At 46.8% G+C, this 13,024-nt stretch overlaps 1 long non-coding RNA gene across 1 annotated transcript in view; it reads right to left on the minus strand.

Moving 5' to 3' along the window:
• LOC119565636 overlaps positions 1-13,024 on the minus strand; it is a 63,067-nt gene that overhangs the window by 25,286 nt on the left and 24,757 nt on the right. Inside the window, exons 3-4 of the long non-coding RNA XR_005224433.2 lie at positions 3,636-3,705; positions 499-1,464 (exon numbers count right to left, since the gene is read on the minus strand). This is a non-coding gene — a long non-coding RNA (uncharacterized LOC119565636). The remainder of the gene's footprint in view (positions 1-498; positions 1,465-3,635; positions 3,706-13,024) is intronic.

Below are 13,024 nucleotides of genomic sequence, written 5' to 3' on the forward strand. Positions count from 1 at the left end.
AATACTTTCATTGACATTGCGCCCTGAGGGAATATCAGCTTCTCCCTTACCGTGATGCCAGTGTCCCAGAGGAGCACCTCAGCTCCACTGCAACTCCTGGCATGAAACTGACACAGCAAAGAAACTTCTCAGAAGTTCTCAGAAGCTGCCCTTAAATCCCAGATGCTAGCCTCTCTCCCCTAACTCCTGCACTCCCGGATGGCCCTAGCCCCCTGCACCTTCTCCCCATACCCTCTGGTCTCTTACCTCCAGTGGCTGCAGCTGCAGGTAGAGCAGCCCGCCCTGCCCAGTTGCCGGTGTGAGCCTAATGCCAAGCAGAGCCTGAATTCCATGTCATTGTTTTGATTCTGTGACTTCGTCAGTGTTCTCATTAACACGGATTTCATAGCATCCTATATTTAGTGCTACACAGCTTTCCAGAGCTGCTACCCTCACTCCCTGAGATTTTTTTACATCAGTTTCTCAGAGAATCCACAGCATAGCATGTAGCAAACTTACTGTGCTTATGAGTGGCTGATCTCTTCACACATATCTGATCATTCCATTCCTTTTCCCCTCCTGAGCAAAAGAGGAGCATACCCTAAAGGAGATTTCCTGTAGTGTTGTAACAACATAAGGAGATGGGGGTGAGAGAAACAACACATGGCAGCAAGAACATTAAATTGCAATATACATATACGTTGGGTGCATTGTAAGGTATAAGACAAAAATCAGAACTCTGGTTGTTAGATTGTCCACATGTATTCCACTTCCGGTGCGTGTGTGTCCTACCCCATGAGACTGGAATCATTCTGAACAGCAGTGTCAGTTGGGCCACAGTTGTGCCGTCCAAAGCAGAGGGAAAAAAGGGTAGGGCAGCTTCAACTGCTCTCCCATTCCTTCTTGCTGCCCATGACTGCAAGATGGAACACTGGCAGTGTCTGCATTTCCACATACTGTGCAACTTTATTCTTCCAGTTGTTAGTTCTAATTTGTTGTTGTTTTCAGCCCATTGGCAATAAAATAAAATCTTAGATTGATAACTGAGGTCTTCAAATCCTTGTGCTGCCTCTGTGCACCAACCACAACACCCCTTGAACATGGTGGAGTCATACTCCCCAGGATTCAAGATCTGCCCCTCTTGTGAGGGAGCCATTCCTATCAATGATGGACACACAAAGTGCCTTCTCTGTCTGGGGTAAGTGCCTAGACCACACAAGTGTTCTATATGCTGCACCTTTTCTAAAAGAACCCCAAAACAGAGTCTCATTTGAAACTCTTCCTCCCTGAGAGCTCCATGAGGGCTTCCTCAGCACTGGAGGCAGAGACAACTCCATGACTGGACCAGGCTACTTTTCAAAGCACTAGGTAAGTCAATAGTTCACCCGAGTCCAGAGCTCATCCAGCATTGAAGTCCCACTCCTCAGCCACAGAGTTGGCCAGAGCCTCCCTAGTGTCTTCAGTTCAGTTCTCGGAAGACAGAGGCTGCAAGAAATAGTGATCCCATGGTGACCAGAGACCCACATCTCACCAAGCTGGTCTAGCACAGGTGGCACATTAAGGCGAACACCAGGGCTCACTGAGGCCTCAGTGTTGAGTGGTCACTACAAGACCTCTGCATAATAACTGTATGCCCTTAATGAGTCTGCTATCAGCAACTGCAGACTGACTCTCATAAACACACTAGGGAACTGTGACCTAGATTAAATTTATATAAGGAGGATACACAACTTGTTAAACTGTACTCCGAGTAGTTATCAATGGTTCACTGTTAAACTGGGAGGACATATCTAGTGGGATCTTGCAGGGGGACTGTCCTGGGTCCAGTATTCGTCAATGTTTTTATTAATGACTTAGCTAACAGAATGGAGAGTATGCTTATAAAAGCCGTGGATGACACCAGGTTGGGACGGGTTGCAAGCAGCTTGGAGGACAGGATTAGAACTGAAAATTACCTTGATAAATTTTGAAATCAACAAGATAAAATTCAGTAAACATAAGTGCAAAGTTCTACATTTAGGAAGGAAAAACTAAATGCACGATTACAAAATGGGGATAACTGGATAGGCAGTAAAACTGCTGAAAAGGCTCTGGGGGTTATAGTAGATCACAAATCAAATATATGACAACTGTGTAGTGCAGTTGCAAAAAACGCTAATCATTATATGGTGTATTAGCAAAAAAGTTTTATATGTAAGACAAAGGATTAGCTGTCCTGCTCTGCTCAGTACTGGTGCAGCCTCAGCTGGAGTACTGTGTCCAATTCTTGGTGCCATGCTTTTGGAAAAATGTGAACAAATTGGAGAATGTCCAGAAGAGAACAAAAATGATAAGTTTGGAAAACTTGATACATGAGGAAAGTTTACAAAATCCTGAGCATGTTTAGTCTTGAGAAAAGATGACTGAAAGGGGACCCGATAACATATTTGATAACTATTAAAGACTATTAAAGATAGGACAGTGATCAATTGTTGTCCATGACCACTGAAGGTAGGACAAGACGTAATGAGCTCAATGTGCAGCAAGGGAAATTTGTTAAGATACTGGAAAAAACTTCCTAACTATAAAGGGTACTTAAGCACTGGAATAGGTTTCTAAAGTTATGGAATCCCCATCATGAGAGGGTTTTAAGAACAGTTTGAACAAAACCACCTGGCAGGGATGGTCCAGGTATACTGGGTCCTACCACAGCACAGGAGAATGGACTAGCTTACCTCTTAAGGTCCCTTCCAGTACTACATTTCTATGAGTCTATGAAGCACACAGTACTGACACTTCTGGTACCAAGTACCTCACCACTGGAGTCCGAGCTGAACGAGTATTGTGCCCCACCCCTGAATGAAGATCTTAGGATTGAGGGTCAACCCTCAGAAGGAGCCAATCCTGGCACCAAATGCACTGGCAAAATATGTAAGTTCTCTACACACACTGATAGTGACTATGCTTCCTGAGATCTTGGCACCACAGCCTCTATTTATGGCACCCACCCAATTCACAGTACTAGAAGACCTATTGGTAACCAACCTCATCCCCCCCGAGAAAACAATATGAACCTCAACCATATCAGAGGCAGATAGTAGTCCTCTTACTTTTATGGTGAGTAAAGATCATTCAAATCTCTAAGGAAGGGTCAGAGGTTTCAGAAGAGGAACCCTCTGCTGCTGCTTTTTCTGTTGCACATGCGCCACCTCACTCCTGCCATCAAGTTTGATGGTGCGGTCAGAATCCATTCCTCCTCCCCATTTGGGAGCCATTTACTTTTTTTTTTTTTTTTTTTTTTAGGACAGATGGGTGCAGATTACCTCAGACCATTGGGTCCTGGAGATGATAGACAAGGTACTCATTTCCAGATCCTTCCTATCCTTTCTCCCCATCCCCACTGGGTGACTCCTCTCATGAGTTATTGCTCAGGAAGGAAGTGGACTCCCTTCTGCAACTCGGAGCAGTGGAAAAAGTATCCAAAGAATTCCAGGACAAGGGGTTCTACTGTCACTATTTCCTGGTTCCAAATAAATATGGGGGATAGCACCCCATCCAAGATCTTCAATAGCTCAACAGGTTGATCTGTTGGTTTAAGTTCAGAATGAACACTGGATCCTTAAGACAAATACTTTCATATTGCAAATTTACCCAGACCACAGGAAATACCTCATTACCAATACAGAGTGCTCCCCTTCAGCCTCTCCACACCTTTGAGAATCTTTGCCAAGCGTCTGATGATCATGCCTGCATATTTGAGAAGACAAGGAATCTAGATTCACTCTTTCCTTTACGATTGTCTGATCTGATCTGAAGTCAAATCACTGTAGCCGATGAACAATTCTTTCCAATTAATCTTACATAAGAACATGTTCCATCTACCCCAGTATCCTGTCTCTTGACAGTGGGCACTGCCAGGTGCTTCAGTGGGAATGAACAGAGGAAAAGGTTACTCACCCTGTGCAGTAACTCAAGTTCTTCAAGATGATTGTCCCTATGGATACTTCACTTTAGGTGAATCTGTGTCCCTATGCCTGCGATTGGAGAATTTCAAATGCAGTGCCTAACTGGGTCGCACATGTGCTGTCCCCATCTTGCGCCACCTCTGGTGGTTACATAGCGCTGTGCAATCAATTCCCCGCTCCGTTCCTTCTCTACCACAGTGTCTTTAGCGTGAAAACTCTGAAGTGGGGGGGGGGGGGGGAAGAAAAGAGAGTAGTGGAGCGCCCACAGGGACAACCATCTCTAAGAACCTCAGTTGCCAGTGTAGACATAGCCTAAGTGTTGATCCATCCTTATAAATAAAGACAACCTGAAGGCAACCTCAAAGCATGCACAGTGGACATTAAAACCTGGGAACCTGTTGCACTGGACAGACCCAGATGGAGAGGTCTGTGCCAGGAGGCCACGTCCACTTTTGAGAAGTGGCATGTGAGGTCTCTGCAGGAGAAGAGAGCATGTCATAAGACCAATGCCTCAAACCCTCATTGCAACAATGGCTACACTTCCAAACATGCAACCATATTTGCAAATCCAGGGTCGGACTCACTTTCCAAGTAAGAAGCCATAAAAACAAAAACTCACAACTCAAGTCAACACTAGCTGAACATTCATCTGTCAAAGTGACAGGAGAATCCAGAATGCCAAACAATGCCACCTTGTCAAGCAGCTCCTCTGAAGTCACTGCTGCTGAGAGAAATGGAGGCCTTTTCAGAAATGTCATTTGCACAAAAACAAACCAAAACCCACGCCAAACAAAATACCCACAACATCAACAAGCCATATGACTTTTAAAATGCAGAATGTGGCCCATTGTCTAAAAGACCTGAAACCTAACTGCGGTCATAAAACCAGTGATCTTGAATACCAGCATTTTTTATAAGACAAGGGGGAGGTGCAAGTGCTCAGCCCTGCTAAAAATCAGATGTTTTAATATGGATTTAGGAGGCACACATTAAATAACAATTTTTGAAAAATTTAAGCCTTTGTGCTGAACAGGCTTTACAGGCCAGCATTACAAGGAATTTTTTGCTAGTTCTGTAAATCAGAGGTTCTCAACCAGGGGAAATGCGTACTCCCAGGGGTATGCAGAGGTCTTCCAGGGGGTACATCAACTCATCTAGATATTTGTATAGTTTTACAACAGGCTACATAAAAAACACTAGAGAAGTCAGTACAAACTAAAATTTCATACAGACAATGACTTGTTTATACTGTTCTACTCAAACTCAAATGTCAGTACAATAATTTACATTCCAATTAATTTATTTTTATAATTATATGGTAAAAATGAGAAAGTAAGCAATTTTTCAGTAATAGTGTGCTGTGACACTTTTATATTTTTTATGTCTGATTTTGTAAGCAAGCATAGGCGCCAACTTCCCCTCCCATGGGTGCTTGACCCCTTGCGCCACCCCGCCCCTCCCCTGCCTCTTTACCACCTCCTCCCCGGAGCACGCTGCATCCCCACTCCTCCCCCTCCCTCCCAGAAAGTCCTAAGCACCACCAAACAGCTATTAGGAGGCGGGCAGGAAGCACTTGGAGGGGGAGGTGTGTGAATGTGGCACTCTCAGGGGAGGAGGAGGCAAGGAGGGAATGGGGGCAGGGGGAGCTTGGCTGCTGATGGGTGCAGAGCACCTGCTAATTTTTCCCTGTGGGTGCTCCAGCCCCGCAGCACCCACTGAGTCGGTGCCTATATAAGCAAGTAGTTTTTAAGTGAGGTAAAACTTGGGGGTACACAAGAAAAATCAGACTCCTGAAAGGGGTACAGTACTCTGGAAAGGTTGAGAGCCATGGCTGTAAATCATCCTTGACAACATAAAGATGACATCAACCAGGGGAGGTAGCAGTCAGAAAGTGAAGGTTACTTGCTTGTAACTGGAGATCAAAAAAGCAGCACTGCATGTTTTGCCACATTTTGTCCCTCTGTCAAGATAGCATTGGCCAATCTCCTCTGATCGTTCAGTAAATCTTGCACAAATATAGCCATTTTCCCACTGATGAAATTGGAAGCAGGCTATTATCACCTGGTACTTAGTTATTCTAATACCAAGAGATAAAGGGGGGAAAACTCTTTCTTCCAAGGGCATCCAATTCCCTCCCTTCTTTATCTGTAGGAGTCAAATGGGCTTGACCAGATCTAAGTTTATTACTCACAACTGCAACTGCCAAAGAATTTGGGGTGGTGAAAGTCTGAAAATATTAAGTCCCTTCATGTGGGATTTGATACAGTTTATCTGCCTTCTTAAAATAGGCTGGCAGGAAGTAGGATTAACCCAAACTGCTTTAGCAGGTTGCAAAAGACCACCCAGAATTGATAAAGACATCCTGTTCTTTGACGGAGCCCCAAGAATATTAAAGCCAATATCAAATGGATGTGAAGCCTCTTCTATAACCATTGAAGGTAAATTAAAAGTAGATGCCATTCAATCCATCAATTCATGTAAATGTGAAGCATCTTCTGACCATGAGGACAAAAGTCTGGTGCTCCAAAAGAGGAGCCAACTCTTCTTCTTCAGATAGTGTGTCAGGTACCAATGTCTGGGGTGCAGACAGCTCCAGTAGAATCAGATTCAAAGATTCTTCTACAACCAGACCATTATCTGCTGGAATATCACTACTCCATCCATACTGTGGATGACTCAAGAACTTGCGAGGCAAGCCCAGTAAGATCACCAAGCCCAAGATGGACATTCTCTCCAATAATTAGGATCAGGGAACATGCCTCCACATACTATGGGTAAATTGTCCACAAGACTGAGGACCACCAGCCCTGAGTGGCTTAAACTCAGGGTGTGGGAGCTCAGGTCTTTTGAGTCCTTCTTGATCCTCATACAACTGTGGAGCCATTCTGCAGTATATCTTAATGGAGATAACACTGGCGGATGAAGAGACATGAAAAGTGAGAAAGGTCTGCACGGTGATCCTGTAGGAGTCTTGGGAGATAGAGGTGGAGATGACTGCAGAGAAAGACTTATCGCACCCTCTTTTCAGGAGTAATGGATTTAGGCCTTGGATTTAACCATCCAATTCTTTCCTTCTATCCCCCAACAATTTCTCACTTGGATCTGAAGAACAATCAGATGTCACATCAGATCTGCTACTACCCTCATAGTCCTCTTCAGATATGACATCGCCACCAGGATTTGTAAAACAACAGTGCTGAACTTACAAACTTAGGCATCACTGGATCTGGACTGAGACTTAAATGGGATCATAAAGTAGAAAGTGGAACTGACTTGAGTCTCAGAATCAGAACCGTGGAAGACTGATCCAAATCAGAAGCATCTGTTAAATCTGACCCATGGGATCTGGCACTGCCAACAGTAGCAATCTTCTTGGTTATTTTCTTAGAAACCAGCACAATTGAAACTGATGGTCTTGGCATAGGGTCCTTATCTGCGGTCTGGAAAGACGTTGCCTCCTACACTTTAGGAGCCTTAATAGGAAGATTCGATGAACTGGAACCTGAATGTGGAACATCAGTCAGAACCAATAAAGACACAAATCCCTGGAACTTCTTTGGCACTTTACCCTTACTTGACGATGCAGTCAGAGCCGATATAGGTCTCTTAGCCTTCAGATCTCAAGATCTCCCATTATCAGAAGGTGTAACAGCAAGAGCTTCCTCAAGTAGGAGCACCTGCAACTTATCTCCCTTTCCTTACATGTGTTGAGTGTGAAGATCTGGTAGATGGACCACCCTGAAAGAGAGTGACTTTTCCCAAGGAACTTCAGAAACGTCATGTGGTCATCCATCATCATGAAGACCACTGGACAGGACTCACACCTCTTGAAGCTCAGTTTCTTCTTGTCCACTATCCATGGAACCAAACTAAAATCTAACTTAAATAACACAAACTATTAACACACTAACTTATACTGACACTAAAACTAACAACAGACCATCCTAAAAAGGCACTTAAGGAAGGAGAAAACCCCAGATCTGAAGAATCAGAGTGGTTCACTTTCATCTGGCGCTTGCGGTTGGAAGAACTGAAGTGGTAGAGGGCACAATGCCTCCTTATATAGCCTCACCCTCAGAACATTTATGAAGGGGAGGGGATGGAATGCATGTGCACCACCTTCTAACAGGCACTGACTGGAAAAGATTCCCCATTTAGGTTGCAACAGTAAGTGGGAATATGCAGAGCCACTCAAAGAAGAACTCAGCTGAACAATGAAGAGGAATTTATATACACCAGAACATACCTCTTTATGTTTATCAAGCTATTCTGACAATACACAGCCCCCTTTATTTCAGTGGTGGTATTTCAAAGACTCAAAGATTCCACATAATTAGAGATAGGCCTTTGCAGCAAAGATAAGACCCAAACCTTTTGAGAGCACCAGGATTTTGTTTCAGTACATTGCAGAGATGGGGGACAAAGAGTAAAGTTCAGCTCTGGATTCAAACTTCTGCCCAGACAGGGATTGTGTTTGGTCTCATCTCTGTGTAGGTGGTTTACACTGTTGCTATTGACATCCACTGTATAGAATTTTAGGCATACATGGCTGTTTTAAGTCAGAACTGCCCTGAGTTATAACAGAGAATTTTCAGAATCAGAGGACCACATAAACCACCTTTGCACCATACTCCTCACTTGTGAACTGCATAGGGGCTCCTCAGCCATAAACAAGGATCTGCATCATGGACTTCAACAGGGAGAAAATAGGAACCATGGGGAGCAGGCACAGTGCAGCTATGTGAAGGAAAGAAAGAAGGAAAGAGAGGCTAGAGCCAAGGGAGAATGAGACACTAACAGGAGGAAAAAGGCAGTCCAGACAGTCATCCCATATATAGTTTATGTGGGTGGGAGTCTCAAAAAAATGGTTCAGAGATGTTGTGAGGCTTAATGCATGAATGTCTGTAAACAGTTTGAGATCCTTGGATGAAAGATATATACATTCACAATATTACAAGAACTTCAAACTATTCCTGAATATGTTCATTTTTCTTCTGTATACAATATTATCCATTTTTACTTGTGATAATCCAGAACAGACAGAATCCATTCTGGAGAACTTTAGATAATCGATTAGCACTTTTCTAATATACAAGAGAACAGAGCTATAGCCCATAAGTTGTTTTGTTTGTTTTTTTTAAAGACAAAACTAAGCTGAGCCAAATACAGCTTACTGATAAATAAGTGACAAATACTGGGTGACAAATACTGATAACAACTGTCACCCTGGCAAAAAAAGTGCCAGCTCATGCCAAGGCCCAGGGCCCCACTGAACAATGACAAATGCATAACTGGAAACCAGTCTGGCTTACCTGTGGGTTGGTATAGTTAAAACGGATATTAGTGTTATAAGAATGTGTTTAGACTTTATTAAATGCTTGTATAATGCTGCATGTGTCAATCCTACTTATATCTATATAGCATGGCATATAGTTATATTCAGTATTTGCATTGTAAACCGCTATAACTGTGTAACTCACCAAACAAGAATAGAAACATAGAATTAATTAATGTAAAGGGCTGGTCCTGCAGATGAGAGGGCCTTTGAAACCAAATGAGCCACTATGTGCCATCAAAAGGACAAAGATTTTGTTGACTGCCCTCTCCAGTTCAGTTATATGAAGAGAAGTCAGACACCAAGACTTGTTCTATTAGTTTGGACTTTAGGGAGAAGGGGATAAAAATCCCTGACAAGGAGAAATTAGGTCTCTTTATGCTGTCTGGACTTTTAGGGGCAAATATTCCTACACAAAAACAAGAAACCTCCATGTTGTTTGGCAGGGTTAGCCCAAAAAGACAAATAGAGCTTATTATAGAGTTAAAAAGACAATAGAAGCTTTTAAGACTGTAACTCAGTTGTGTGTGTGCGTTTCATGTTTTAACCTTGTAAATAACTCATTTCTCTTCTTAGTTAATAAATATTTAGTTAGTTTATTATAGGATTTGGTTACAGATGTTGACCTTTGTTTGAGATCAGTAAAAATGACTGGGGGTAAAATTGACTGGTCCTTTGGGACTGGGAGTAACCTGAATATTATTGTGATTCTTCTTCGAGTGATTGCTCATGTCCATTCCACAATAGGTGTGCGTGCTTGCCACATGCACCGGTGCTGGAAGCTTTTCCCCTAGCAGTACCTGTAGGGAAGCGCCCCTAGCGACTCCTGGAGTGGCACCGCTATGGTGTGGTATAAGGGGCGCTGCACGCTCCCCCCACCCTCAGTTCCTTCTTGCCGCCAGTGAAGGTGCGTTGGAACTGCTCTGCTCCAGCTTGGCGGCAGCTTCCCTCTTGGACTCAGTTCATTAGTAGTACCTGTTGTTAGAAGTAATTTAGTTTAGAGTTAGTTTAGAGCACCCGGGTTGGGGCATGCCCCATGCCCCGGACTTTAAGTCATGCAACACTTGCAAGTGGCCGATGCCCGTGAGTTATCGGCACATGGACTGTTTATGCTGTCTCGGGGAAACCCATTTCAGTGATCGCTGCAAGATTTGCAGATCCTTCAAGCCTCAGACCAAGAAGGAGTGGGACATTCGGCTCCCAACCATTTTGATGGAGTCAGCCTTGACCCCGACACCGTTGTGCCACTCCGAGTCAGCACCGAGTACCGCGGCATTGGTGCACGTCGACCCTTCGGTGTCTTCCACCAGCCGGCACCACTCCCCGTCCACGGGACACTCCAAAAAGGCTAAGAAGTTTTCTCTGCCGAGATACCGGAGCAAGACCAGTGAATAGACTAGACCCACATTGGGCAGTTCTCGGTCCCCATCGGCCTCCCGGCCTCCAACTCAAGTTGAGCGGAGTAGCCCGGCCCACTCTGAGCTGACCTCCCTGGGCATCTGGGGTGCCCTCCACGCCCTGCAAGCAGCCCGGGATGTTACGTCTCTGCTGGTACTACGGGCACTGCCACTGTTGGCTCCCCGGTCCAGAGGCAAGCTGTCAAATACCGATCGCCGCCTGGATGGTACTGTTCACGGTAGGGAAGATTCCCGACGCCGTTCCCTGCTCAGCGACTGCCTCATGCGCAGTTCACACCAGTCCCTGTCAACCCCCACCAGGTTGTCTGGCTGGGTACCGACTGGCAGAAGTTCCAAGCACCGCTCCACCTCAAGGGACTGGAGGCACCAGAGGTCCTTGTCTCTGAGAGGCTACCACAGCCCTTCGTGGTATGGGCATCGACGCTGTTCCCATTCTTCGTCTCGCTCGAGGTCCCCACTGTGGCACCGCTCCCACAGCCCCAGGCATCCATCACCAGCACCTCGCCATCGCGGATCCACCCGTTGGAGCCAGTCGCAGAGCAGCTGCTACTGGAGGTACTCCTGCTCCTCCATGCCGGTATCACAGTCTCGCGGTCGGCACCATTCCCAACACCAGCACTCGTCCCAGTCCAGGGATAGCAGCAGATCATATGACAGCCCGGCCTCCCTTCGCAGTCAACAGTCGATGGGCCAGCCTAATCAGGCTGAACAACCTACTCTGATGGAGTCACAGCAGGTGCTGTGGCACTGGGCTCCTTGGCTGGCACCATGGTACCAATGGGCTACGTAGCCCCAAAGTAGCCCACTGTAGTGGCTCGCTCGGTGGCCAGAGCCTCGGAGAGACCGTCGGCCTCCCTTTCTCAACCTCCCAGGAAGGAGTTGGTAGAGTGCTCATCCCCAGTTCCGCACCCGGAGGGGAACCAAGTGGTAGGACCTACGGCACCGGTGGGTACGCAGAGTACCGCACCCCCATCCTCATCCTCCCCGATGAGGCGATCACGGCCCCTCCTCCGCCTGTCCTGCAGGAGGACTCTAAAGCCCACCAGGAACTGTTGAAAAGGGTGGCATCAAGCCTCAGCCTTCAAGCAGAGGAGGTGGAGGAACCCTCGGACTCAATCTTCAACGTCCTCTCAGCTTCGGCGCTGGGCAGAGTTGCTCTCCCACTCCATGAAGGGGTGGCAAAGATCTCGAACACTTTGTGGCAAACCCCGGCTTCCTTGTTCCCCCATCTCTAAGAGGGCAGAACAGAAGTACTTCGTGCCTGCCAAGGGGCATGAATATCTGTACACCCACCCTGCCCCCAACTCCCTAGTGGTCGAATCGGTCAACCACAGGGAGAGGCAAGGCCAACCAGCCCCTACTCCTAAGAATAAGGACTTAAGGAGACTGAATCTATTTGGTAGAAAGGTTTATTCGTCCTTGAGTTTCCAGCTGAGGGTGGCAAATCACCAAGCCCTCCTGGGGAGATCCAGCCCCCTCCAGCTCTAGTTGGCCTCAGTGTTCTCCCAGTCCAGAGACAGGATGGACAAAGTCCTCACTGTTCCCGAACCGGTGACTGACTCTCTGCGATGGTGGTCCTCCCCGGGGAACATGCTCCATTCAGAGGCCAGCCCCCATCTGTGGAGCTGGTGTCCAATGCGTCAGATCTGGGGTGGGGAGCCCATGTGGGGAATGTAAAGACCCAAGGTCTGTGGTCCAACAGGACTTTGCCCTGCATTTAAACGTCAAGGAGGTCAGGGTGGTCTGTCTGGCATGCGTGGCCTTCCACTCGCACCTGGAGGGCAGAGTGGTCAGGATTATCACGGACAACACGGCCTCGATGTTCTACATCAACAGGCAGGACGGGGCCCGTTCCTCAGCCCTCTGCCAGGAAGCCCTCAGGCTGTGGGACTTCTGCATAGCTCACGATATTTGCATGGAAGCCCACCACTTACCGAGTGCCCAGAAATCTCAGGTGGATCACCTGAGCCGAGACTTCTCCTCCCAGCACGAGTGGTCACTACACCCAGAGGTGGTGCACAGGATTTTCCAAACGTGGGGCACTATCCTGGTGGACCTGTTTGCAACACGGCAAAACTGACGGGGTCCCCACTTCTGCTCCGGGGGGTTGGGCATGGGCACCATCTCTGATGCCTTCCTCCTGTCCTGGTCGGGCCAGCTTCTCTATGCCTTCCCCCCTATTCCGCAGAAAGGTCTTGGAAAAGAAAAGCAGACAGGGCCCGGGTCCTCCTGATTGCCCCGGCATGGCCCAGGCAACATTGGAACGGGACTTTCATGAGCCTGGCGGTCACCCCGCCGTGGCTGCTGCCATCCTGCCCAGATCTGCTATCCCAGGACCAGGGCCGCCT

This window comes from Chelonia mydas, chromosome 2, assembly GCF_015237465.2.
Source record: "Chelonia mydas isolate rCheMyd1 chromosome 2, rCheMyd1.pri.v2, whole genome shotgun sequence".
NCBI lineage: Eukaryota > Metazoa > Chordata > Testudines > Cheloniidae > Chelonia > Chelonia mydas.